At 38.7% G+C, this 13,639-nt stretch overlaps 1 long non-coding RNA gene across 3 annotated transcripts in view; it reads left to right on the top strand.

Annotated features, from left to right (window-relative positions):
- The window catches only part of LOC112917240 (uncharacterized), a 442,839-nt gene that overhangs the window by 105,336 nt on the left and 323,864 nt on the right, over positions 1–13,639 (top strand). The gene's annotated exons all lie outside the window — the stretch shown is intronic.

Genomic DNA, 13,639 nt, shown 5'->3' with positions numbered 1-13,639 from the left:
TCACTGAATCTGTGACCCTTTGAGCTGAAGTTCAGTGCACTAAGTTCTCTCTGACAGTGTCATGGCTTAGCTCTTTCCCTCATATGCACAGACATCCAAGTTATAATATCCCAACATCCCTCACATATTCTTAACGACACTGTAGTCTGTGACTCCCCAGTATTTTACATGTATTTTATGTTAACTATTAGATTATCTCTAATATAATATTGTATATTTCCAGAAAAGCACCTGGAATTGTAATTAAATGTTTTTCTCTTGATGTTGGTCTGTAAACCGCAGAAGGTTTTCTCTTCCTAGTACACCATAGATTCCAAGAGGTTGTGGAATGTGTCATTCATCAGTATATCCCAGGACCTTACAGAGTATAGAGACATGAGTAAATACTTGCTGAATGAATGGGTGGATAAATTAATAGTGTATGTACTTCAAGGAGTGATGAACTACAGTTTCTTCCTTGGCTTCCTAAAATGATTAAAAGTTTTTCTGAAAAGGGCATATGTACAACATGCAGGCAAAAGTGAGAAGTCACTGACACCTGGTAGAGGCTCAGCAATTATTGTTAGGTTGACATCCTAACAATATTATGAAAATATGGAAGATTTTAGAGCAAATTCTCAGTTTGATTTTCTGTAAAGATGATTTTTATATTTGTATTGGCATTCAAGACTCTATAGGTAATAGAAAAGTAAATATAATGACTTTCTTACAATGCTATTAATATTATTTCAACTGTGACTTTAAGTTTTTCTAATTCATTATTTGATTCTTCTTGCATGTCATATTGTATAAGTCTGTATCTACAATCATGATGTATTAGCTTCAGTATGAGTTAAGAGCAATAATGTTCAAATTCTATTGCCATTATTTGGCTTCATAATTTGGCTTTTAAACAATTTAGTGAGAAATCCACACCAATGTTGAGAACCATCTGGGGATGGTTCTCCATAGTATGTGGAATTTGAAACCTTGTGACATTGCACTCAGAGGATTTGGGGCTGAGGGCCATATTTTTTCAAAGGAAGAATACAAAGAAAACAAAAATGTATAGTTGAAATAGTTATTGTTATAGTTGAGTGAGAGAGAGTAGAAGAGAGAAATAGAGATAGCTCTCACCTAACTAGTGTCTGGTTGGTGAAAGTGATGGTATTTTCTTGGGATTGGGAAAGAAAAATATTAATTGGTCATTCTGGTGGTTAAATATATGTGTCAGGTTGGCAGGGCCACAGTACCCAGATACTTGGCCAAACACTGGTATAGATGTTGCTGTGAAGATTGTTTTAGATGAGATTAATATTTATTTATTTATTAAAAAGATTTTATAATTTGAGAAAGAGCACTAGAGAGAGAGAGCAAACACAAGTTGAGGAGGAGAGAGAGAGGGAGAAGCAGGCTCCGCAGTGAGCAGGGAGCCTGACATGGGGCTCCATCCCAGGACCCTCGAATCATGACCTGAGCCAAAGGCAACTGCTTAACCAACTGAGCCACCCAGGTGCCCCAAGAATAATATTTAAATGAGTAGGTTTTGAATAAAGCAGATTATCTGCCAAAATGTGGGTGGGCCTCCCACAATCAGTTGAAGGCTATACAAGAAAAAGGACTACCTTCCCCTGGGGAAGAGGGAATTCTGTTAGCAGATTGCCTTTGAACTCAAGCTGCAATAGCAACAAGTATTTTCCAAATTTCCAGCCTGCTGCTTACTCTACAGAGTTTGTGTTTGCTAGCTCCAACAATCATGTGATCATTTCTTAAAATCTACCCCCATTCTCTCCCCCCTCTCAGAAAGATATACACACACACGCACACACACACACATACATACATTTTATTGTTTTTTTTTTTTCTTTCTGAAGAACCCAATATAATAGATATTAAAATGTCATCTCTTGGGGGCACTGGGATGGCTCAGTTGGTTAGGTGTCTGCCTTTGGCTCAGGTCATGATCTCAGGGTTCTGGGATTTAGCCCTGCATAGGGCTCCCCAGTCAGAGGGGATCCTACTTCTCCTTCTCCCTGTGCCCCTATCCATTACTGCTCTCTCTCTGTCTCACAATCCCACTTTTCTCAAATAAATAAAATCCTTTAAAAAAATTAAATGTTACCTTTCATCAGTTTGTGTGTTTTTCTCTTTATAACTGTTATCTTGGAACTTTCAACGTGTTCAGTAGGCCCTCACATCATTTTGTGTCAGGGGAACATGGTACATCACCATACCAGGGCAGGAAAAATCTTCACCTGCTGGATAATAGAGGATCTATGAGTTGTATCATCAAAAATTTCCCCTGCCTGCTGGAAGTAAGCATGAAGAAGTAGGGAAAAAATTAAAGATGAGAACCCTACTTTTAGACCCAGATAAAGGAGCTTCTAGTTGGAGAGGAGGCATGGCAAAAAAAAATGACTGGCTTCAAATAAATAACTGAGTCCTCCGCCATTCAGCTTACACCTGCCCCAGTTAAAGCAAGGATGCCTCCAGAGCCCAGGTTTAGCATCTGTACCCTTCTTTCCCATTAGCTGTTTTACCAACTTTTCTTATGCCTCATGCTCTTTGTCCCTGCACCTCCCCCCATCACCTCCCCTCCCCAGCCATGCCTAAGCTCTCATCTATTTCCTTATGGTCCTGCTAAAAGGCTGGAGGTAATACAACCAAAACTTTAATGGAGCATTTACTATAATATGTTAATTACTGCTCTGAGTGCTTTGTATATCTCAAACCATTAAATCCTTACATGGATCCAATGAAAGAGAGTACTATTATCATCCCAGTTTTATAGGTGAGAAACATTCAGAATTTGAATAAGTTCCTTGAGGCCAAATATGTCATGGTAGAGCATAGATTTGGACTAAACTAGTCTGAGTCCAGACCTTGTCCGATTCAGCTCTGGATATGACAGTTAATGCTGAGGTGTAAAGGAATGGCCCTGGCTTCGTTAGTGTACCATTCTTTCCAGTCAGATCTGGATTTCATGATGATTTCCAGATATGATATTTCCTGATCCTAGAACCAGGGCAATGGATACAAGAGGCTCCCATCTCTTTTGTACTAACTCTCCAAAAATAGTGATAGATTGCATATTCTTTTCCTTTTTCCATTATTTTTTTGAACTGATAACTGATTTACTTTTATATTATTTATGGCAACATTATTTTTCATCTGTGTAACAACCATTTCCGCTTCTGAATCTCTAACTTATGGTTAAGCTGGTGTTTCAGAATTAGGGAGCATTTTATTTATTTATTCTATTTTTTAGAAGGCATCTTTGTTTTTTTTCTTTCTTTTAAGATTTTATTTAAATTCAAGTGAGTTAACATATAGCATAGTATTTGTTTCAGGGGTAGAATTTAGTGATTCATCAGTTGCATATAACATGCAGTGCTCATGTCATCACGTGTTCTCCTTAATGCCTGTCGCCCAGTTACCCCATCCCCCCACCCCTTTCCCCTCCAGCAACCTTCACTTTGTTTCCTGTAGTTAGAAGTCAGGGTGCATTTTATCACTAGCTAGACAAATTTGCCAACAGTCATTCATTTGATGTATATCTATGGTTTTTCTCAGCTACATTGGCATCATAGAAGAAAGCAGAGGCTTACTCAGAGTCACCAGGGAAGCATACTAAGTTTGAAGAAATTTCTCCTGCAAATTAATAATGACCTCATATTGCAGATGAGGGCTCTGAAGCTAGAGAGGTGAGGTAATGTGTGTAGAAGCACATTCCTGTTGAAACTTGTATATAATCTTAAAGGATGAGTAGGAATTAATAAAGTGGAAAAAAGTAGGAAGAACATCCCAAGGGGGAGCAAGGAAATGGGGTTATTTAAGTGCCTGGGATGCTGAGAGAACTCTAAGAGGTATGGGCTGGCCAGAGATGGGGCGAGTGGTGGAAGTGACTCGAGAGGCAGGGGCAAGATGGTTATATGCATTACTCTGAAAATTAAAGGCAGCTACTAAAAGATTTTGGGGAGGCCACATGGTGAGAGATGCCTTTGAGGAATACTAGTCTACCATTGACTTGGAGGATGGGTAAATGGGGGGAGAAGGTGAGATAAAGAGCGATAAGGGACCGTGGTTGGTGTAAGTGTGTCGTCTACTCAGTCTCCCTTCCCTATTGTTTTGGCATCAGCATCTTGGTCTTTTTGTTTGAGATTTGCTCCTTTCTTACTCCTGTGTTTTTGGTGAAGTTTCCAGTTACTGCCCTATGCCCCTTCTCTTCAGTCAGAGAGACGCATACATTTCCTAGGCATGAGCATCCCTTGTCCGTCGTGGCATCTCACCTCTGGGTACTCTGATCTGTTTGAGAATAGGCATCTGACTCCAGTTAGGTCAATCAGATTCTGGGACTAGGGTTTTAAGTACACTAATATGGAAGACAGAAGTGTTCTTTCTTTCTTTCAGAGTTCCTAAAAAACAATGGGAACCTAAGTCTGCCAGTGCCCATTGATTCAGTTTCCTAGGGCTGTCATAAATAAACTCCCACAAACTGAGTGTCTTCTAACAATAGAAATTTATTTTCCCCCCATTCTGGAGGCTGCAAAACCCAGAATCAAATTTTTGGCAGGGCCATACTCTCTCTGAAGGTTCTAGGGAAGGATCCTTCCTTGTCTCTTCTAGCTTTGAGTGGTTTCTGGTCTCTAAGAGTTCCCAAGATTATTCTTCTGATTTTGTGGGCTACTCAAATTTTCATCCTTTCGGAAAATTACGTTTCCCCACATTTTTTTTTTCTTTGCTTAGGCTGTATTGAGTTAGGTTTCTTTCCTCTCCTACTACAACAATTCTGATAAGTACTGAAATTATTGCAGCATTCCAGGTGGAGAGAGAAGCAGATCTGAGCTATGGCAGTGGTGGTAGGAATTGGTTTGAGAGGAATTTAGTAGGTGGAATCAACAGGGCTTGCATTCTGTTTAAATTTGGGCTTCAGAAAAGGATAAATCTCTAATGATCACTGGGATGACTGAGTAGATGATGGGGCCATTCTCTGAGAAAGAGATTAAAAAGATTATAAAAATGCATGGAATTTGGTTTTTGCAAACTTCTGTAGACTATGAGTATATAAGCCTTCTGAAGACTTTGCTTTCTTGAAGTCAGGGAAACATTTGTTTTTATATCTATAGTACTTAATATAATATATTGGGCACATGGTAGGTGTGCCATGATGTTTATTCAGTTAAATATGAAAATTGAGATCTTGGAAGGCAGGATCTCTTTAGCCAGCAAAACATATGACACATGTTCTTTGGCCCGAACATGTATCAATGCTCAATGCCCTGTAGTGTGCCTCATTATGTGTAGAAGATTGTATGCCAAAGATCACTGGAATTGTATTCAGATGGCAGTCACTAAATCATTTGAAAGAGGGGAAAAAATTAAACTCATAGTGTCATTAGTAGAGAGGTTGAATGTAAATCTGTTAACATAAAATAGAAGATGCCGCCTTCTAGGACAAATAAGTTTAAGCATTTTGATTCCCCCTGCCCACATATCTTTCTCTAAGTTATATAATAATGGAAACTCCTTGAGGCAAAAATCATGTTTTACAGCTGCTTATGGCAACTTGTAGTCCAATTACATGTGATAATTGCTCAATAAATTCTTGCTTAAAATATCTGTTTGGATGTCATGATAACATGGGACACTGCTAAGGTATCTCTTTAAGGAATTCATAATACATCAGTATAGTGCTTAAATGTTTGTAATTAATTCTGAGCATCTCAAAATGTGCAGTTGGAATTCCTAACACCCTGAGAGATAGTTTGGAACAAATGCAGTTAATGATAAATGAATGTGTTTGTGTGTGAACTGGTTAACAGATAGAAAATGTAGTAGTTTTATTTTTTGAGGGTGGTAGTAGTATTGGAGATAGACATTAAAATCTTTTTATTAACTAATGGAAATCAGTGACTACATTTGGCAGTCTGAAGAACATATTTTTGTATTCAACCTCCACAAATAGTGCAGGGAAGTGTACTTGCTATTTATTTTTGCACAACACAGTTATAAAGGATTTTTAAAAAACATATCTGTAGGCCAACAGATGAATTACTATTTCCATTCAGTTTGGCCATAAAGAAACTTAAATAGCTGTAGAACATAAAATCAATTGTTTTATTGAATCTGACAACTTTATATACTTTGTGAAAAATCATGCTAGGTGAAATTTAGAATCTTATGTCTCTGTTGTATGGCTTTCTTTGTCCACTTCATCTTGCAATTACTAATCCCTTCTTTAAACCAGAATGCATGTTTTTGGAAGTCAAGATATGTATATTTAAGTAAACTTCTCATGAATATCATGTGTTCTAACAGGACTTGAGAGCCTCAAAACTTCCTGTGGCTAATTTATTAGGGATGATTGGGGTAGTAACCCCCTCCCACCCTCCTTTTTAAACATTTTCTTTTATAAGACTTAGCTTTTTTTTTTAAATCTCATTTTTCTATGATATGAAGGACTTTCAAAATTAGATATTTTTTTAAAGTCATTTCCCTAAGATTACAAATAATGAAGTAAGTAAGATAAAAATTCTTGTGTGCAGCACTTTTTTAAAACAAAATGACTTCATGCAACAGAATCACTCAAGTGCTTCCAGTTACATAAGTGACTCTCTGGGAGTCAGACACCTAATGAGGGACATTAGCTTTCCAGGCCAGTAAGTACCATTTAAGGAAAGCACTGTGGTGATTTGCCATACAATAAAGAAGAGTAATGCCTTGCAGTTTTACAGTATCTTTCTTCCAAAGAACTTACAGTGTTATTACATAGATCATTTCTTTTGTCCTGAAAACAGTTCCTGGGTAGTGTTCTTTATTAATATATTGTTCCCAAGGCTCCCCAAGTAATTTATTCAGTGGTGATTATTTGAGATCCTACTATGTGCCAGGCTGTTACTGGGTTGATGGAGCAGTGTAAGGTTTCATGCACATCTCTGAGTAGCTCTCTGTTGAGCAGAGAGATCTGAGCAATCATTATAACAGAGTGTGGCTAAGGGTACAGTAGGGGTGAATGCAAATGCCCTGGCATCCCAGAAAGTAGAGTAACCTTGCTTGGAGGATGAAACTGTAAAGCTTTTAGAGAAGAAACTATTGAGGAGAGTTTCAACAACTCCATAAATTAAGGATGGAGTCTCTCTCAATCCAACTTATTTCCCAGGCAGAGACATTCTCTATGTTCAACTTCCAGAACCATGAAAAAAAATGGCTTAGGAGATGGGAGGAGTTTGGGAAGGAAGTCAGAAGGGGATCAGAATAATTTGAAGGTCTTCGAGAAAAAATTTTTCACATATCTTCCAGAGACTCCGCTCTTCCCTACTCCTTTTTGTGAATCACTGTTAATGATGGGAGCGTGTATCAGTTCACTTGTACTGTGCAGAAAAATGTGGGTAGCTTCTGCCCTAGGGAGTTATTTGGTCAATTGGAAGAATGAGCTTTATGTGAAGTTATTATCTATGAAATCCTATTCTTACTTTATTTGCTCCATAAAATAGATTTATTATGAATTAATTGAATCTTCAAATCCAAGGAAAAGATGTTCTATAAATGAGACATAAGTAAACGCAGCAATAAATGACCTGTGGCGGGGTGAAATTCCCCTTCTTCCTTGGTTAGTGACCGGCTAGTTGTACTTTTCTTCCCTGAAGACAGTACTAGTTGGATCTGCAATTGGCTAGGTTCAGTCAGTCAGGATTTACGAACTGTAAGACAAGCTGTTGAGGAGAATTATGGATTTTCTATCATTTCTGTGACAGTGTTGGTTGAGAAGAAATTTTTTTTAGAGATGAGGGGTGATCATGGTAAGGTACCTGGGTGAGCAGTCAGAAAAGTTAGGCACTGATCCTGCCTCTGAAATGAAACATCCCTGTCATTTAACCATTCAGAGGTTCAATTTCTTCAACTATAAAATGGGATGTTTGGATTTAATGATATGTCAGTTCCTTCCAGGTATAATATTTTATAATTACATGGTTCTATGAATGAACCTTTTTATAAGCATTTTATGTTGGAATAGTATGGCGATAAATAGGGTGACTTATGCCCAGGTTTTCCTGTTTCTCTGGAATAAATTCTTTTTAAAGATTATTTATTTGTTTATTTGGGGGAGGAGGAGAGGGAGAGAATCTCGATCATGACCTGAGCCAAAATCATGAATCAGATGCTTAACCAACTGAGCCACTCAGGTGCCCCACCCTGGAATAATTTCTGATAGTGCTTTCTCATGCTCTCAAGAGTGTCTTGGTTTAGACAACAAATTATCTGGTTGTAAGGGATTTACAAACATTACTTTAATTCTCGTAACAATTCTGTGAGGTGGATATTATTATCCCCATTTTCCACGTGAGAAAAATTATAGTCTAGAGAAAATTGAGGAATTTATTCAAAGCCTCATTACTTATTAGTGGTAATTCTGTCCTGGTGGTCTGACTTCAGGTGTTTTCACTGCACCTTGAGGCCCAGATCAAGTGCCATTTTTTTGTAGAAAGCTATTGCTGGCTCAGTCCCCCATATGCTTTCCTTTAGCGGGTCCTGCTGTTTGTTTTTCCTGCTGAAAATTGTCATTGCATACATAAACATGTATGTGTCAGAGGCTTTTCTCATTGGACTCTGTTCCATCGTGAGAGCAAAATCCCTGTCTTGTTTAATACTGCATCAGCAGTGTTCCTCACACTTTGCTTGGGTCCATGTTTACAGGCACCTGTACTATATTTATTAGAGCGCTTGCCAGTGTGGGATCAGAAGTCTTACTTTCCAGTTTGAGCTCACCACCAAGGTGGCTGCTGTGACTTGGAGAAAGGTTGACTTTTTCTGAATCAGATCCAACAAAACTAACTTTCAGAGGCCGTGAGGATCAGAATGGATAATGTATGAAAAGACTGAACATTTGTCATTCAAATGAACATTTGACAAAGCTTCTCTTTGTCATGCATCCCCCTAAATCCTCAAGGAGATGGTCTCACAGGAGGTAGGGACCTTATCTTATGACTGCCTGACCCTTTAGTGACAAAGCTGGGAAGTAGCAAGTGGAGGCAGGATTCCAACTGGCCTACTGGACACACCTGTCTTGTCTTTGGGATTTAGTGGCAAAGGTATGGTCATAGAAATAGTGAAGCAGTCTTGGAAATTCTCAGCTAAAGGGTCTTATAGGGTCAGGATTGTAGTTTGTATTCTGCTAGGATTCAACAGCTATCTCAGGCTCTCCTGTTAGGGCCTTGTTCTCAGAACCTTTTGCAGCAGCAGAATGCCCATGTCTCTGTAAGTGGGGCTCCAGAGCCCTCCTCCTGACTGTGTGCTTGAGTCCTGTCACATAGCCAGAGGCAGTGTCGTGTCAGGTTTGGGCCGTGCTTTGCAATGTGTAACTGGTGATACCATCTCCACGGAGTCAGTGAGGTTTTTGTAGACACTTACCCCAAATTGCATCATTAAAAGTTAATATGTTTTCTGAGCTTGCAGAAATCTTTCTTTGAACAGTAAGTATAAGAAGTTAAACTGGAGCAGAACAGCAATAATGAACACAACCCTTTGGTTGCAATAATACTATTATAAAATGAAGTGCTGCCCTTCAGCCAAACCCGCTCTTCAATGTGAGGCTCTGCTGAGACCACCTAGGGGTACAGAGCATTTTGAACGGTGCCTTGTGTAAGGGTAGGAGCTGAATAAGAATTTACTGAAGGAGACGAAATCTGTGTCAGTGATTCAAACCATTTGTTACTTTGTTCAATGACATTTGCTCCTTACTAGGGGAAAATGTCTTTTTTCTGAGATTGTTAATATGAGGTCCATAAATGAGTACAGTTCTGCAGATGAATTTCACAAAGCATAAAAAATTCCTTCACGTTTGCAAAATTATGTGTATGATCATTTTTACAGGAAACAATTTATAACTTTTATGATTCTCAAAGGCATTCTGTCCTCATTCTCACTTTAACTGCCTGCCTTCCAATTTCACTGTAAAGGTATTATTTGGGCATGAGATGCAGACCAGAGGCCAAGCAGAGGCCATTCTGACACCTCTAAAGTTCTACTTGAGTTGGCATCTGTCTACTTACCTACATCTGAGAGAGTTTCTTTGTGATGCACCAAGTACATGACCAAAGTGCTAAATGAAAGAATAATTTGATTTATGTAGGCTGGCCTGTGCCATTCTCTTGGCATTTGTCCTCACCTCCAAGGAACTCTAAAATCATTTGAAATGTCACTGCCATGGCCCTGAAAAGTTCCATTAGGTATTTTTTTTCTTTTAACCATGTACTGAACTTGAGCTTGGTTCTCAGCCTCTCCATAGATAAAATGGAATGTGTAGGCTGGTTGCTCATGAATGAATCATCTCTTTATAGCTAGAATTATTCCCCTTAGCAAAAGATATGCTGGGCTTAGGTGACGAAAATTTAGAAGCTGCTTAACTTTAGGTAACAGAATTTTTAGTCTCTACCATTAAACACTTTAAACAGAAATACTCTTCTGGTGGTGAGGCTTATAAAAACATAACAGTTCTCATAAAGAACCAGAAAAATTAATGCCTGTGATTATTTCAGCTATGTTAGTTTATAGCAAAAAAATGGTCTATTTTTTCTGTGCACTTTTGGGGTTGAATAGGAAGTATTTAAAAAAAAAACACACACAACTTAGTAGCACATTTTTATCCAGTTTCAATCATTAATATTTTAGTCTAAATATTTCTCTCCGGACATGATCAGAGGGTTGTTTATAATTTTTAAAACCACTTAAGAATAGTATCAGTATTCATTAATTTGGTTTGTATATCAAATTGCTTTTGAAATATTCAAGCTTTGTTGGAGCTTTTTCTCCCCCTCCATGCATGAGAAATTTTAAGAGTGTAAGAACAGTTGGCATCAATTGTTCCTTCTTGAATTCAGTTAAGCTTATCACAAACTATGTCATGGCTAGAGCTTAACGTGTTGTTCTCCTTCCAGAAAACCATTTGCCAAATACAACACAGTTCGGTTGGTGGGAAAGCTGTAAAGCGTTCACATTTAACCTAGAATTCTCCCCCTAATATGCAAGTTTGGAGCTGAGGAAAAACACTCTGATAAATCAGTGTACCTGACTATCGCGTCTTTCCCACTTCTGAAAACCACAAAAGCAGAAGCAGCCGTTACTGGATCCTTAGCATGGAGTTTTCTGCTCTGAGCCCATTTGGAGCTGTCATTTAATAATTCGAAACAACATGTGAGGGTGAAGGGTGCCTGGATGGATGACTACAAATGTTATAAAAAACATGATTTTGCCTGAAGACTTGTAGCCTAGATATTTGGCCCTGAGTATGGAGTCTCTTTCATCTTCATCTCATTTGGTAATTAGCACACTGACCCTGTGCAGACTAGAAGCATAGAAAAACATTTTGAAAAGTGCAGAGGAAGAAGTAGGATTAAGACAAACATTTATATAACCAGGAAAAATGACCCGGGGAAGACGGGAAATCTGGTGACACTCTGTTTACCCTCAGCAATGTTAAAATAGTTTGCAAGTGAAACAAAGCAGAGCCCCTTGAATAAATCACTAAGAAAGTATAAGGATAGACCAACAGCCAAGAGCACGTCACAAGCTACCCGTGTGATGTGATTCTCTTCTCTTATATCAGACAGACAGCTTTCTTGTGAATATTGTTCCTTTTTTTTTTTTTTTTTTCCCTCTTCCCAGTTATTCCCATCATGGAATCATGTGAAACTGAGCTGTTACGAATCAGAATTGGAAGTGGATGAGAATAGCTTACAATATCAGAAAAGGGGAAAACATCAGAATGTTTGGGTATTGGGTCCTAATCAACACCTAAATGTTAGTCTAAATTGGAGACAGTTTTATAAACCTTGAATATTAAAACACACACACACACACACACACACACACACACACACACACACAAAACCAAACAAACTGCATAGCAGTTTCATGAGGGGCGAAAATCTCACTTATTTTTGAGATCACGTTTCCTATGAAAAGCTTGGCTCTTCCAGGCTCGGCGTGGTTGGGGACAGTCTCCATCGAAAGCTAGAGGCATAAAGCTATCAGAAAGTCAACTGAACTTTCTTAACTTGTGTGTAAGTGGCTTTGGTTTAGTGCCAGGTAGTTTATCTACAGGGAAAGATAAGCTCTTTTGTAAACAGGTCTCAAAAGTTTGCTAGTCTGACTGCTTGCCAGTCAGAGGCTAAGAGCCCTAACCTGGTATCATGAGGATGCCTGTTGATGTGTGAATCATACCCCTGCTGTCAGAATCCTCTGGGATGTCTGTAGAATGACTTATGTGAGTTTTGCATTCATGCATTCATTTATGAGTAGTATTGTTCCAGGTGCAGATGAATGAGACAAAGAAGCAGTCAAGAGTTCTTTGGCCTCAAGAAGTTTCTCTTCTATTTGAAAAGTCAACAGTTGAATAATCAAATGAATTGATAAAGTACAAAATATGAAAAAGGCTATGTCAAATAATAGATAAGTATTTTAAGTTATATGTGCTCTGAATTCAGGGAAGACAGATTGTATAGGCTAGGATAATCAGGAAAGTTTTTGTGGAAGATGTGACTACCAGACTACCTCTCATTTATATAGTGCCTTATTGAAACAGCTGGATTTTAGATACATCATATTTTGAGTGTCATATTACTACTGCCATTTTAAAGCTGAGGAATGAGGTCTAGAGAGATGAACACCTGGCTAACACTTGCACAGGTAGGAAGGCGTCCTCACACCCCGGTTTTCCACTGGAAGTCTAGGACCAATTCTGCTACTACTCTGTGGCCTCCTTGATGAATAGGTAATGCAGTCAATCCTCGTTATTCTTGGATTTCATAATTGAGAACTTGCCTACTTGCTAAAATTTATTTGTAACCTCCACATCAGTACTTGCGACACTTTTGCAGTCATTTACGGACATGAGTAGACTGGTTGATGATTTAGCTCACCCAACCTATGCATATTCCCAGCTGAGGTCGAACAAGGCAACAGTTTGCCTTCTTGCTTCAGTTCTCCCACTGTAAACAAGTGTCCTTTTTGCAGTCAGTTTAGCTGGTGCTTTTGCTAAAGCACCATTTTTCAGAGGCTCTCAAGTGCGGTGTTGAAGTGCTATCTGGTGTTCCTGAATGCAAGAAGGCTATGCAATGTGCCTTGTGGAGAATATGTGTGTGTGATGTGCGTTTCAGGCATGAGTTACATAGAGTTGTTGGCTGAGAGTTCCATGTTAATGAATCAGCGACATATGTTAAATAAGGTGTCTTTAAGCAGAGACCTGCATCAAACAAGGTCAAGTATTAATTGTTTGACAAAAATGTTGACTGGAGGCTCACAGGAATCAAACCCTGTCTTTCTCCTAAGAGCAGTGGTTTGGTATTCCTTACTTTTGTATTCATGGTGGTTTTATAGATCATAACTATGGCAAAGATCATAGCTGTGCTATCATGGAGGGAGCAGTAGGTGGGAAGATGTGACAGCAAGAAGAGCATGAACAGAAGAACAGAATGGGAGAAACTCCTGGTTGTGTAAAGAATAGGAAATAGACAATTCTAACAGGCTTCAAGGCTGGAGAGCACTTGCAGTAGAGAAGGTGGGTGCCAGATTGTGGAGGGTCCGTTAGATCCAGCTGATGAATTTGGACTTAATCTTACAAATAGATTTGGAGTGGGGATGTTATAAAGACCTCTTTGGGAGA

Source organism: Vulpes vulpes, chromosome 8 (assembly GCF_048418805.1).
Source record: "Vulpes vulpes isolate BD-2025 chromosome 8, VulVul3, whole genome shotgun sequence".
Classification (NCBI taxonomy): Eukaryota; Metazoa; Chordata; class Mammalia; order Carnivora; family Canidae; genus Vulpes; species Vulpes vulpes.
Note: the sequence above shows the minus strand (reverse complement) of the source record. Positions and strands in the feature narration are given on the sequence as shown.